The sequence below is a fragment of the Lampetra planeri genome, chromosome 77, assembly GCF_965212315.1.
Source record: "Lampetra planeri chromosome 77, kcLamPlan1.2.h2, whole genome shotgun sequence".
Classification (NCBI taxonomy): domain Eukaryota; kingdom Metazoa; phylum Chordata; class Hyperoartia; order Petromyzontiformes; family Petromyzontidae; genus Lampetra; species Lampetra planeri.
Genome location: NC_136182.1, coordinates 3,122,423 through 3,137,270, shown reverse-complemented (window position 1 = coordinate 3,137,270; position 14,848 = coordinate 3,122,423). Strand labels below are relative to the sequence as shown.

General features: G+C 48.8%; 1 long non-coding RNA gene across 1 annotated transcript; it reads left to right on the top strand.

Annotated features, from left to right (window-relative positions):
• Positions 1–269: 269 nt before the first annotated feature.
• LOC144738106 (uncharacterized) lies at positions 270–14,600 on the top strand. The gene is made up of 4 exons (XR_013589134.1): positions 270–491; positions 3,016–3,123; positions 6,463–6,542; positions 14,012–14,600. It is a non-coding gene; the product is annotated as an uncharacterized LOC144738106 (long non-coding RNA).
• Positions 14,601–14,848: the final 248 nt, after the last annotated feature.

Genomic DNA, 14,848 nt, shown 5'->3' with positions numbered 1-14,848 from the left:
GATGGATGATTTAAAAGTTGCATAGCTTCCAAATATTGGAAGGGAAGAATGTTCCAGACGGCCACAGCAGCAGCACATCTGAAAGCGCCGCGTGATGATGCGGTGACCAACGTCTTTGTTCGATGGAGAGCCAGAAGTGGAGTGTATTGTGTAGTGTATAGTGTAGTGTATTGTAGTGTATAGTGTAGTGTATTGTAGTGTATAGTGTGTGTATAGCGTAGTGTATAGCAGTGTATAGCAGTGTCTAGCGTCGTGTGTAACGTAGTGTATAGTGTAGTGTATAGCGTCGTGCATAATTATAGCATCTAAAAGCACCACGCGATGATGACTAGCAGTAAAAAGCCGCTGCTGCTGCTGGGAGGAGGCGTTCTGAGTCTCTCGTTCTCCAGAGGGGACCACGATTTCGCCTCAAGTCACCGAAGCCGGGCAAAAGGAACGCAAATCGGACGAAGGCCGAGGGAGCCATGGCATGGTTGAAGCAGTGAAGCCAGGTGGGGGGTGGCGTTTCATTGGGCTGCTGCTGCTGCTTGCCGCTTTGTCTGACCGAGTGTGGCGTGAGCCCTCTCAGCACTTGGTCCACCATTTGCTACGTTGTTCAGTGTTGACCAATTACACGCGATAATCACCATCATCATCGGCTAGATGGCACAGTGGTAAGACTCGTGCCTCAGAAAAAAAGCAGCTGAGTTTGATTTATTTCCCGTGGTGGTACTGCTGTTTGTACTTTCTCTCCCTATGTTCTGCTTTGCATTCCTCTGGGTGTGCATTGGTTTTCTCTGGGTTCTCTGGAATCGTCCCATAGCTAACAACAACAACAAATTTGGTAGAATGAAACTTGTATTAATACCAAACAATCCGTTGCTTGGAAACCTCCCTGCCTGTAATTTACTCAACTGGGACTACACACAGACACATTGAAAACGACTGAAAACCCTTATGGAAAAAAGGCTTGATATATAGTCAGGCTTTACTGGGTGAATGGGCATAATAGATTATCGAAAATTATCATCACCATCTTCATCAATTAACATCGTCTTAAACAACACCAAGTATTGTAGTAGATAATTCTGGGTAATGCTTCTCACCTATAAGTCTTATTCTTTTTACGACACAACCAAAATGTCGTATTTTAGCCGGTTTGTCTCTCGCCTTTCCAAACTTTGCAAACACCAGCGGCTTTTGTGTGAGCACACAAACTCTGGATCGGACTCGCCATTGCGTGGCTCATCAGCAGTGTGAGGTGTAACTTAATGAGAGGGAATGCTCGTGACGATGGCAATGGCTTTGTCGTTGTATGCGTGCTTTTTCCCCTCTGGAAAACGAGAGAACGGGGAGCGGTCGTGGAGTGGTTTGCACGCTGCGCTGCAAATCCGGCGACCCGAGTTCGATTCCCACTCACGGCCAAGACCAGTAACGATTATCTGAAGCGGTCTTGGGCCTCACCTAGGTCGACTCAGCCTCAAACGAGTACCTAGTGCAGTGTGTAAACTTCACTACTAGGGAGACAAAGGCGGCCGGGCGTGGTGCTGTCCACTCACCCCCTCGTGTACCGTTCCGGCCTTCATAGGTGCTCGCTAACAGCACTTGCCCCAACAGTCTGTTAATGCTATAAGGGGGATCTTGTCTTTGTACCTGCTTCAATATTAAGCTGCACTTTCATGGCATTTCACAGATTCGCATTAATGTTGCCTTGAGCCCGGAGTGCCCTTGACGTGGTTATAGACAAAGGCGATGACATTGAGGCATTGAGAGAAAAGAAGCAAGAATAGAAAATAGTGAGATTGCGAATGTGAAAGGAATGTGTATGCTTGGGAAGTCGACTGCCATGGGGCAATGATTGCACGATGACACAATAATTATAATAATTTAAATTTATAAAGCGCCCTTAAATAATCGTTCTAAGTAGGAGCGAGGAATGGCAGAGAGCAAGAGGAGTAATGGCAGGGTGCTGTAACATCTGGAGAATAACATGCGTGTTCAGTAAAAGCCTTGTACGTTTTCCTACGTAGCAGGCTTTTGCAAGCAACGTAATTCATAATAAAGGATATGTTGGGTTAGATGGCGTAAGTATACATTTATACTATTTTATACCTACGTGACTTTACCGAAATAACCAAAGAGTATGGATCTCTGTAGTCACGAAAACTTCAAATCAGGATATAAATGTGTCGTTTGCCCTCCACCACCCGACACAGCCAATTCTGGCACAATTTTCCCGATGATGCTGGATGTTGTAATTACCAGCGGAACATCTCGGTACTCAAAGTTGTTAATGTATTCGATTTACTCTCCAACACACCGATTAGTGCTGAACTAATAACTAATTTTACATGTGCTGTGTTACATGACAAACCTTACTAATTGGCCGTGTCGGGTGGTGGCGTCTTTAACGGCGCATTTTTATTTACGAATGCTATTACTAATTCCTAGATTGAAAACGAATTTCTTTAGAACTGCAGCTTATTGTTGTGTTTAGTTTGTTGTCCTTCCTAACCTCCGATTAGCACGGTTGGCTACGTACGGTGCAAACGAAGTTCAACATACATACTACACTAAACACTACAATAAACAATACACATACACTACATACTCACTACACACGACACTATAACAACTATATACTACACTACTATATACGATACACTATTCATTACTACATTACTATACCAAATTTAAAACTAATTTCTTTAGAACTGCTTTTTGTGTTTAGTTTATCATTCCCCTGCACCACCGATTAGCACAGTTGGCTATGTATAGTGTGAAATAAGTTCAACAATCACACCCCACACTATGCACTACACGATACTATAATACACACAAGACTAATATACAACTATACATTGCACTATTATATATATACACTACACCACTATACTAAATTAAAAGCATATTCAACATACACACATAGTCTGTGCATTCTTAAACCCATCTGTTTCCTGCCAGAATGATGCTTTGTGTTGTAGGTTAGAGCCACCCCTCGGACAGTGGTGGATTTGGTCTCTGTTGCCTTCTCAGAGCAAGAAACCAACACTGCAGCCCATGTGCCTATGTGGTACTACATGCCGGCAGTGGTGCTAGTGGTGGTGATGGCAGTGGGTCTGCCACTCCTGTATCATTTCAAATGTAAGTACAAATATAATAATTATTAATTATTGGTTGTTATTGATAACGCCGGACCATTTTGCATCACATTCACAATCGCCGTAGTGTAGAGTGTAGTGTATAACAGTGTATAACAGTGTATAGTGTATAATAGAGGTTTTTGGGTTAGATCGCGTAAACATATAAATGTGTCGTTAAAACCCGCCACCACCCGACACAGCTCAACTAGTAAGGGTTGTCATGTAAACAGAACATGGCAATTCGTCACTAGTACAGCACACCGGTGTGTTGGAGAGCCAAGCCATAACATTTACAATCTGAGTACGACGTTTCGCCAGTAATTACAAATAGCTTCATCAGGCGACAGCCAGATTTGTGGAGAAGTCTTACTGTTTCGTTCCTTATATAGAGGCGTAGATGTGTTGATCACCCTTCTGTGCTCTTGCACAATGTTGGCGGGGGGGGGGGATTACTGAGGCAACGTACATTATGCATCTGCATTATGCGAGCCCTTTGAACTTGTCCTTCCTGTTTATTGTGTCTATTAAAATAGCCCTACCCCCCTTTTTTCTGGCAAAAAAATGGAAACCTTTTTTTACAAGGAATCATGTGTGCATTAGCCACAACACTTGTCAAAATGCAAACAAAAAATACATTGTCCTTGAAACTGGTTGGTCCACACCAGAGACGGCTTTCTTTTGAGCCTCGTCTCAATTGGTGCTAGACCAGAGGACGCCAAAAGGCGTACAGCTCAAAGACAATGCACTATCAAAGTAATGAGGGCTCGGGGTAAGCATCTACATCATTATACCTCCTTTGCCAGTACCAAAATATAATAATAGGGTTTACCCCCCCCCCCCCCCTATTATTATATTTATCATATTTTGGAACTGGCAAAGGAGGTCTAATGTTATTTTGATTTCGAAAAATTATCTAATTAGTCTTGGCCAGTAGTAACTAGTTTTGCACAAAACTTCAACATTATAAAAATCAATTGAGTGTCCTTGTTGGCACACGTGTTCTGCTATTGCTGACAGTTGTATTTTGGAAAATGTAATATTTATCTGAAATATAAAATTCCCTGAAATATTACATTTCATCTCTCCCGACTCCACCCGTCATCTTTGACCCATATATTGTCCTCTTAGGATTGGATGGCGATTACATAATAGTGCCTGTACCCAGTTACCCTCTTGCACCCACTAGATGGCGCTCTCTTATTACAGTAGTGTAGTGTATATTATAGTGTATGTTGTAGTATACAGCAGTTTATAGTTTAGTGTATAGAAGTGTATAGTGTATTCTATAGTGTAGTGTGCAGTGTATAGTGTAGTGTATAGTGAAGTGTATAGTGTGCAGTGTATAGTGTAGTGGAAAGCCGTGTATAGCGTAGTGTATAGTGTTTTGGAAAGCAGTGCATAGTGTAGTGTATAGCAGTGTATAGTGTAGTGGAATGCCGTGTGTAGTGTAATGGAAAGAAGTGTATAGTGTAGTGGAAAGTACTGTATAGCGTAGTGTATAGTGTTTTGGAAAGCAGTGCATAGTGTAGTGTATAGCAGTGTATAACATCGTGTATAGTGTAGTGTATAGCAGTGTATAGTGTAGTGGAAAGCATTGTATAGTGTCGTGGGAAGCAATGTGTAGTGTAGTGGAAAGCAGTGCATAGTGTAGTGTATAGCAGTGTATAGCATAGTATATTGCGTATTGCATAGCAGTGTACAGTGTAGTGTAGAGGAGTATGTAGTGTGGAGTATCGTGTATAATATAGTGGCGTGTATAGCAGTGTATAATGCATTGTATAGTGTAGTGTATACTGTTCAGTGTGTAGTCTATATTGTGTAGTGTACAAAATAGTGTATAGTGTAGTGTAAAGCAGTGTATAGTGTTGTGTATAGTTGTGTATAGTGTAGTGTATAGAGCATCTGAAAGCGCCACGCGATGATGAGGTGGCCGTTTTTGTTTCACATTCGCAATAACAATGATAATAAAAGCCATTTCGCCGCGCTCTGACATTCCAAGGTTTCGTCGTGATGATGCGCAACATCATCTGCAGTGCAACGTGCGTCTCTAATTGCTGTCGTAAGGAATCGTGTGCAACTTATCCGTGGACTAAGACCCTCCCCTCCCCCATTCTGGCCTTTGCATCCTGAGTGGCTCACAATTGACGACATCAAATTCATCCCTCACTCTACTTAAGACCAAAACAGGAGAGGAGGATTTCTCCACAACTCTGGCTGTCGACTGATGAGTTTGGTTTGTTTTTGTTTTTGTAATTACTGGCGAAACGTCACCAGCTACTTTTATTATAAATGTCAGCTGTGGGTTTACTCTCCAACACACAATTAGTTAGTGCTGAACTAGTAAATAATTGACACATTTTGTTTACGTGACAAACCCCTTACTGATTGGCTGTCTGGTGGTGGTGGTTACAGGTTTAACAACTTATTCATATTCACGTGATCTATAACCCAAAAATATGCTATTATGGACCATGATAATCATACAGTGCATTCATTAACGCGCCAATTACTATTAATAATAACAGGGCGCCACGGTGGCTAGGAGATGTTAACTACCTCGCCTGGTATACAAGAGGTTATGGGTTCGATCCCAACACTGACGCCTTTTGTATATTGGAGTTGGCATATCTATCTCCCCGTGGTTGCATGGATTTTTCTCTGGGTCCTCCGGGTTTTCCCCTCCACATATAGAATCATCATCACGCGGTTTAGAGTAATTTGGCTGCTATAGATTTACACACGATGATGATAAGCATCTGCATTGAACTATTATTTGTGATAGCCAGGTTGCTTTTGAAAAATAGCTATATAGCAGCTCAATAGTGGTAAAAAACTAAAAACATTGTTAAGGTTATTTAGTGTATTTGCTTGCACCGCAGGCGAGAGGTGATATGTGTGTTGGCTATGTCGGTTGATGGAGGTTTATCATCAATTCAACACCTATGTGGCTTTCACAACCAATATAATCCATAATAGAGGTTTTTGGGTTAGATCACATATATTTAAATGTGTCGTTAAACCCACCACCACCTGACACAGCCAATTAGTAAGGTTTGTCACGTAAACAAACATGTCAATTCGTTACTAGTACAGCACACCGGTTGCGTGTTGGAGAGTAAACCCACTACAACATTTACAATTCTAGTACCGTGACTTTTCACCACTATTTACAACAACCAGCATAATCAGGCAACAGCCAAAGTTGTGGAGAAATCCTCCTTCTGTTTCGGTCTTATTAAATATTTGATTCAGAATTCGTCGGATAACTCACGTGGCCACGATCAAAAAAGAGCCAACGACGATGGTGAACCACCGTAATGGAGTTATCATTTCCCCAAAGGTAAGAAGAAATCAGCGGCGGTGCCGCCGTACCCTTCCACGAGCCTGGAAGGGCGGATCGAGCCACGCGCCATGCAGAATGTGAGCTTCAAAGCAGTACACTAAAAACCCGGTGTTTTTATAAAAACCGTATAAAAAAGACTACAATATACACATTTAATACACAGATAAACTAATTGTTGTGTTGAATTTGGTATCACCCCCCCCCCCCACCGCATTTCCATTTGAAAATAACTCACAAACAAACACCGCCTTATCATGGGACCTTTTTCCAGTTTCAAAGTATTAAAAATAAGCATAGGTTTTACCCTTTCTGACACTAAAACAGATGTTAAAAGACCAAAAAGGTATCCAATGATATAGTTACTCACCCCGAGCTATAAATGTTCTGACACGTGCATTGTATTTGTACAGTTCACATTTGGGCATTGTGCTCTGGTCTGACATTGCTAGTGAGACTCAACCATGATGAAGGCTGTCTGTGGTTCAGGCCAATCAGTTTAAAAGACAATGCATATGTAATAATTCTCCAGAGACGGATTCGGAATCGGTCCTCTTTATTTTCACTCCACGGTACACTTTCTCCCACACGCTCCGTTGCTGGCAGACAACGGAGTGTCGGAGGACTCCCACCAGCTTCCACCAAGCACGTGGCAATCCGAGCCCCGCTCGCGCGTGGCTCTCGCCCCTGTTCAGTTCCCAGTCTCCTCCCGATCCTTCCTCTCTCTCTCTCTTAACCCCTTCGTCACGTGGTCCTCCCAGCCAATCCTCCATGGGCAATCTCGACCGTTCCAGATGGTTCCCTGTCAATCCCGGGACCACGCCTCTTACCCGGATCCCCATTGGCTGGGGCCCCAATTGGCTGGGCCAATCACTCCTGATGACATGCCGTGATCACGCCGACCCCACGCTCCCTATCTCAACCCTTATTGGCCACAAGCAGGACCGGCAAGCCAATCCCCCACGTGAACCCATCATAGCTGTTATTACATCACCCCCCCCCCGGTGAAAAAAAAATAGCCGTCTCGGCTGGGAAAGGGTGATAAACCAATTCCGAACATATTATTAGGGCACCAAGGTGCGTTTAACGATATGAGGGTGAACCGGCGTCCTTGCGCCTACAACATTTAAAAGTCACCCAACAACAAAATCACAACATACATTAGGGCGCCCCTGCAGCGCAGTGACAACAGTAACAACAGGGAATTAAACGAACGGACAAACGTTAACGAAACGGGAGAGATTTCGACTGCGTACGTGACGCGGGACCCCCTCCGCTTGCAGCGCCTGATCCCTTCGCTTCCGGATGGACAGGAGGTGGTAGGCTCGAAGAAGAAGTAGGTTGTGGATGCTTGGTCACGTCCAGGTCAGGTTCCCTTGGAGGGGGGGCGGTTGGGGCCACCTCAGCCCTCAGAACCTGTTCATCTGTAGGATGCACAACACAGTCCCCCTTTGGATCAATGGGTGTGGCAATCGGCGTGGTCGGCTCGACGGAACCCGGCAGGTCAACTAATGGGGATGACGGGCCGACACGCGTGTCAACATAGGGTTTAAGCCGTGAGGAGTGGACATACCACCGCCGATTTTCATACTGAACACGGATACTCTGCAAGTTCCGAACATCTATTAGTGTTACAGGCCCACGCCACGGCCTGTGCAGTTTGGGGGATGTGCCCGCCGGCACCTGGGGGCAGTGAAGCCACGCCCGGTCCCCCACTGACCAAGACACGTGAGTATGCGATCGACGCGCATAACGTTCGTTCCTTGCCTGAGCACGGGCTGTCGCACACCGGGCAGCCTCTCGCGCCTCCGTCACTCGTTCAAGCGATTCACGCACGTGGTCAGGCAAGGAACGGGACGGTCGTTTGCCCTGCTGACCCAATTGCACGTCGATGGGCGGGACATTCTCACGGCCATACATCAAAAAGAATGGTGAGTATCCCGTGGATGTGTGAGGAACCATGCGATAAGCCGCCAAAACGCCTGGTATGTGCAGGTCCCAATCGGTTTGCTTTTCACTGACCGTGTGACAAAGCATAGCCGAGAGGGTGCGGTTGAATCGTTCCACCATACCATCTGTTTGTGGGTGGTAAGGGGAAGTGCGAATTTTCTTCGTACCCAACGCGTCACAAACTTCCTTAAGCAATTTGGAAGAGAAATTCCGCCCCTGATCCGTGAGCAGCCTTTCAGGTGCCCCTTTGTCCATGACATACCCGTTCAAGAAAGCGTCAGTAATGGATGCTGCCGTCTGGTCGGGTAGGGGCCAGGCCATCGGCCATCGAGAAAAATATTCCACCCCCACGAGAAGGTATTTATTGCCTCTCGCCGTCGGGGAAAACGGCCCCAGAATATCGAGAGCGACCAATTCGTTAATGCGGGACACCTCAATGGAACGTAACGGTGGTACATAGGGGTTCCGAGGCGGCTTCCTCTTTGCACAGTCCTGGCATGAGCGAACAAAGTCATTGACGTCCGCCGTCATACCGGCCCAAAAAAAATCCTTTTGCAGCGCGCCCAAAGTCTTTTGGACGCCGAGGTGCATCAATTTATCAGCGTGCAAAGCACGAAGCAGGTCATAGCGAAGCGAAGTAGGCACCACCAAGCGTGGTCGGTCAGACAACCCATCAGTACACATTAACAATCCTGACTTGCCTCGGAACATTTGCCATTTCCAACCCGCCAATCGAGATTTTTGTTTCCCTATCAATTTCCGTAGTGGAGACAGCGAGGCATCAGCCTCCTGCTCCCGTAGCCAGACCGCGTGTGGCAGCCGTAAAATATCGTCCGTGTCCACCGACCCTTGCTGGTCGGCCTCCCTCGCACCCGCCCCTGCATCCTCATCCGCTATTGCCCCCATAACCGGACAAGGTAAAGCGGCCGGTGCCGCACAGCGGTGCGTGCCCGTCAGGCAAGTGCACGGAGGAAGGGGCGGCAGCCTTGAGAGCGCGTCAGCGTTCGCGTGACGGGTCCCCTTTCTGTATGTAATATCAAAGGAAAATTCTTGTAACGATTCCAACCACCTAGCCAATTGGCCTGACGGTTGATCCAATTTCAAGGAGTATTGTAAAGCCGCATGATCTGAGCGAACTAGGAATTTCCGTCCATACAGGTACGGCCGGTACAATCGGACAAAGTGAACAATTGCCAAAAGTTCCCGCCTCGTCACACAATAGCGTGTTTCCGCAGGAGACAAAACCCGGCTGCCGTACGCGATCACTCGCTCTACCCCGTCCTTACGTTGCGACAAAACGGCCCCAATGCCAATATCACTAGCATCCGTATCGAGGATGAAGGGCTGTGAGAAATCTGGGTAATCCAGCGTCGGCGCCGTGGCGAGGTGGTCCCGAAGTGCCATAAAAGATTTTTCCTCTTCCGCTCCCCATTTAAACCTTTGATTTTTGCCAGTCAGAACATGTAAAGGCTTTGCCAACGTCGCAAAATCCTTGACAAAGCGGCGATAATAGGAAGCGAACCCAATAAACCGCCGAACGTCTCCCACCGAAGTGGGTGTGGGCCATTCTCGCACACATTTCGTTTTCAGAGGGTCAGTGGATACGCCGTCCGAACTGACAATATGACCCAAGTAACGGACAGAGTGTTGCAGAAGGTGGCATTTTTTAGGTTTAAATTTAAGGTCAGCCGTACGCATTCTTTGAAAAACCGCCTCTAGACGTTGGAGGTGTTCTTCGAACGTGCGGCTGAAGACAATTATATCGTCAAGATATATGAGGCACGTTTCCCACTGCAGTCCGGTCAGCACCAATTCCATGAGCCGCTGAAACGTCGCCGGTGCCGCATTCAAGCCCATAGGCAACCGATTAAATTCAAAGAGACCTTGCGGCGTGCGGAATGCCGTTTTTGCCTTCGATTCATCGTCGAGGGGAAGCTGCCAGAACCCCGAGGACAGGTCAAGGGTGGAAAAAAACTTAGCACCCGATAAAGCGTCCAATGAATCGTCCATCCTCGGTAAGGGGTATGCATCTGCCACCGAAACTTTGTTTAACCGGCGGAAATCAACACAAAATCTTGTACCGCCATCTTTCTTCTTTACCAGAACAACGGGCGCGGCCCAAGGGCTGTTGGACGGCGAAATGATGTCCGCCGCCAACAATTCATTTACCGCTCCGCGCACGTGATCCCTTTCCGCCGGGCTCATGCGATGAGGGTGCATAGAGATGGGAGGCGCCGCACCGGTGTCAATATGGTGCGACAAAAGCGACGTGCGGCCGAGGTCCAAATCATTCTTACTGAAAACATCAGTGTACTGTATTAATAATGAACGCAGGGCGTTCCTTTGTTCGTTCGACAAGGAAGAATTTTCTCCGCACAATTCTGCGATCCAACGTTCTTGAGAGCGATCGTGTGGGGGCCTACCAGCGGGCATCCGTGCGCGCGGCGCCGCGTCGCAAGAGGCGAAGTCGGTAGTGGCGTGAGCCAACACCGACCCCTCTGGAACAATAACGCGGTCAGGTCCCCCATTTAACACCTGTATAAAAGGTGCTTGACCCGGTCGCACGATCGTTTGCGCCGCTGCTAAAGAAAATGATTTTGATGCCGAATTAGATGGGGATAGCAGCACGCCTTCTGCACCCTTCCCCATTCGAAGGGGTTTACGGTAACGCAACGGTATTAACATCTGTGCTCCCGGCGGCACTTCCACCGTAGCGGCAACAACGGCAGTGACTGCGTTACCTGTGGGCGCGCTGGCCAACAAGGAAGGCAGGAACGCCATACGACGACCCCCCGGCATTTCTAAACAGTCCTGGTCGACTCGTATTTTCAGTGGCATCCGACGCAGGAAATCAGTACCGAGTAAGCATGGAACAGCGAGTGAGCGAGAGATCAACACAGGTCCTGCGGCTGTAATATTTCCAATTGCGATGCTCACATCTACCTGGCCACAGATACCCATGCTTCCTCCATTCGCGGCGACACACGCATCATTAACCCTACGTATCTGCGACGCAGGGATGGACAGCAAATGAAAAATAACGTCAGAAATGATGGTGGCCGACGCGCCCGTGTCCACCAAGATGCGCACATCGACGCCGTCGATGGTACCGCGTACCGTCGACGAGCCCGAAGCCGCAGATACCACCCTGCGAGCCAATTTCTTCCACTGCGTAGCAGAGCGAGTAACTGTGGCGGGGGAAGTAAATTTTTGCTGAGGAGTGTGAGAATGAGTGCGAATGGATGGGTGATGTGACTGGACCTGCCGGGTGTCCGATATGTGCCGACTCGCCCGAGGTTGTTGCGGCTCCGCGGCAGGTGGAGGAGATGGAGGTCCCCTCATCGGCGGAGGCGACGGTAGAGGCCGACAGCGGCAGTCACGGGCGAAATGGCCCCGTCTGCCACACTTGAAGCAAGCCGCCGATGTCGGCCGGCGGTCGGACGACCCGGCCCTTGCACGCGGACGGCCCATGTAGTTGCCACGCTGGTCGCGCAGCCGTCGTCCCGGAGTCCCGTGCGAAACAGCAGCAGTCAACATGTCGTCGTCGCCCGAGTCGTCGGAGCAGTGGACCACCAGTCGTGGAGACCACCCCAAGGGTGGGCCGTCGATCTCTGGTTTCCCCGTCCACGCCGCCATCTGGTCCCAACGCCTGATATTAAATTTTGCGTCCAGGCAGCGCGCCACCCATCGCGATGTAAGCGGTTCGTGGCCGCACACAGGCAGCGAAATCTTGAGTTCCTGAGCCAACTCCAGCATACGGGAGAGGATGAGAGGATCCAAATGGTCGGCCGTCGCGTCGGGGTAGGCAGCCATGGCCAACGCCATCAACGCCCCACGATAGGCCAACGGCGATTCCTCCGATGCTCGGCGACGTAACATGAATTTTCTGGTGGCAGACGTCGGTGGGTCATAGAATTCCGCCATCTCCGCGAACGCGTCCCGCAGTGTCTTCTTCTTGACCGCCGGGATGGAACGGAAGACCCCCAGAGAAACATCGTCGAGCAGTGTAGGAAGCGCTCCCAGTGCTTCCTCCTCCGTCCAGTTGACGGATCTAAAAGCTGATTCGAAACGCCATGTGAAAGCACTCCAATCACCCCCGGCGATGAATTCTTTGATTTGTGGAAGGCGATGTCCGCGGTGGCAAGCGCGCGCCGCGGGCGTCTCCAACTGCCGTTCCCGCTCTCCACCCGTAGCTGACAAAATGGCGGCCGGCGGCCGCGTGGCGGTGGGCGCGTCTAAAATGGCGGCCGACGGCTCCGGCGCAGCCGCTCCTCCCAGGATGGCGGCGTCTTCCCGCGTAGCAGAAGGAATGGCGGACGCAGGTTCCTTGACCGGATTCCTTCCCACGGCGTCCAGGTGCTCGGCAATCTGGCGGCCCGCAGCTGGTGAGGATGCCACCGCGGTCACCAGACTAAGCAGAACGGCGCGTAATGACTCGATCTGCTCCGCCATCATCTGCCACTCGCCTTTTGTTCCAGGAGCGGTCGCATCTTCCGTCGGTCGACGCTGAGAGACATCGAGAGGTACATTTTCAGCCGGCGGCATAGGGGCTGTAGCTCCCAACAGCTCATCTTCATCCGTCTCGACTTCCTCCTCCTCCGATAGAGGTACAGGTGGGTTCTTTCTTCTGGGGTGCTTGGACATCTTGACGATCGTCCAAACAGTCGCAGAAGTACTTCTGACACCAGTGTAATAATTCTCCAGAGACGGATTCGGAATCGGTCCTCTTTATTTTCACTCCACGGTACACTTTCTCCCACACGCTCCGTTGCTGGCAGACAACGGAGTGTCGGAGGACTCCCACCAGCTTCCACCAAGCACGTGGCAATCCGAGCCCCGCTCGCGCGTGGCTCTCGCCCCTGTTCAGTTCCCAGTCTCCTCCCGATCCTTCCTCTCTCTCTCTCTTAACCCCTTCGTCACGTGGTCCTCCCAGCCAATCCTCCATGGGCAATCTCGACCGTTCCAGATGGTTCCCTGTCAATCCCGGGACCACGCCTCTTACCCGGATCCCCATTGGCTGGGGCCCCAATTGGCTGGGCCAATCACTCCTGATGACATGCCGTGATCACGCCGACCCCACGCTCCCTATCTCAACCCTTATTGGCCACAAGCAGGACCGGCAAGCCAATCCCCCACGTGAACCCATCATAGCTGTTATTACACATATATTACCAGAGAATGTTTGCATGTTCACCACAAGTACGTGTGGTTAATGCAGAATTGATTCCTTGCAAAAGGTAACTATTTGGTGTTTGCAAATCTTAACTCCTGTTTTATTGCCAGAAAGAGTAAAACCTGTTCTTCTTTTGCAAATAACTGACAAACAGACACAGCCTTTTTGTGAAGTACCCCAAACGCAGACAATCCCTGGGGTTGGAACTTCACGAAGCTGCTCATGGTCCCACCCTGAAACCGCAGCAACTGCACAAACCATGGCAGCAGCAGTAGATGCAGATGATAGCTGCTAATGCAGCATTGGAAAATGGAAAACTCTCTCCAGTAGCAGTGTTGCCATGACTGTGGTCATCCAGAACAGAGCCGTACCTCCTGTATACCAGCCGAGGTAGTTAACATCTCTGAGCCATCTGTCTGCTTCCAGGACGCTGCTGGCGAGGTCTTCTACGAGACGGTGAACATGGGCGATGGAGAGCGACGCGATTCTATGGCGGGCGAGGAGCCCCACATCCACGGCTCCATCGACACACACTCATCCAGAGACCCATGAACTCATCACACAGAGACGCAGAGACTCTCCACACAGAGACACACAGACTCACACAGAGACTCATAGACTCACACACAGATCCATTTACTCTCCACACAGAGACCCATAGACTCACACAGACCCATATACTCTCTACACAAAGACCCAAATAGATATACACAGACTTACACAGAGACCCAGACTCACACAAAGATCCATAGACTCGCACAGAGACCGATATACTCTCCACACAAAGACGCACACAGAGACCCCCAAGCTCACACAGAGACCCATAAGCTCTCAGAGATACCATAGACCCACATCGAGACCGATTGACTGGCGCAGAGACCAATTAGATTCGGACACAGATCCACAGCCTGAAATATCGCATCGCAATTGTACCGTGACTCAAGTACTGTGTGATTGTTGCAATGTGTGATTGTTAGGATTCGATGAAATATAATTTTTTGTCGACCCAGGTCAAGAGTGGTGAACATTGAAAATTCATTTCTTTAGAAGTGCTTTTTGTTTTTAGTTTGTTGTTCCCCATCCCACACCTTCGATTATGGTGGTTGGCTACGTACAGTGAGAGAGAAGTTAAACATATATAACGTGTACGTTATTACTCTTGCATATTTTTCCAGCAAATGCGAACTCCGGTTATCCTCGCAGCAGCAGTGACGATATTTGGGCTAGCTCATCGAACAATGGCAGTCACCGTATCGCGCGCGT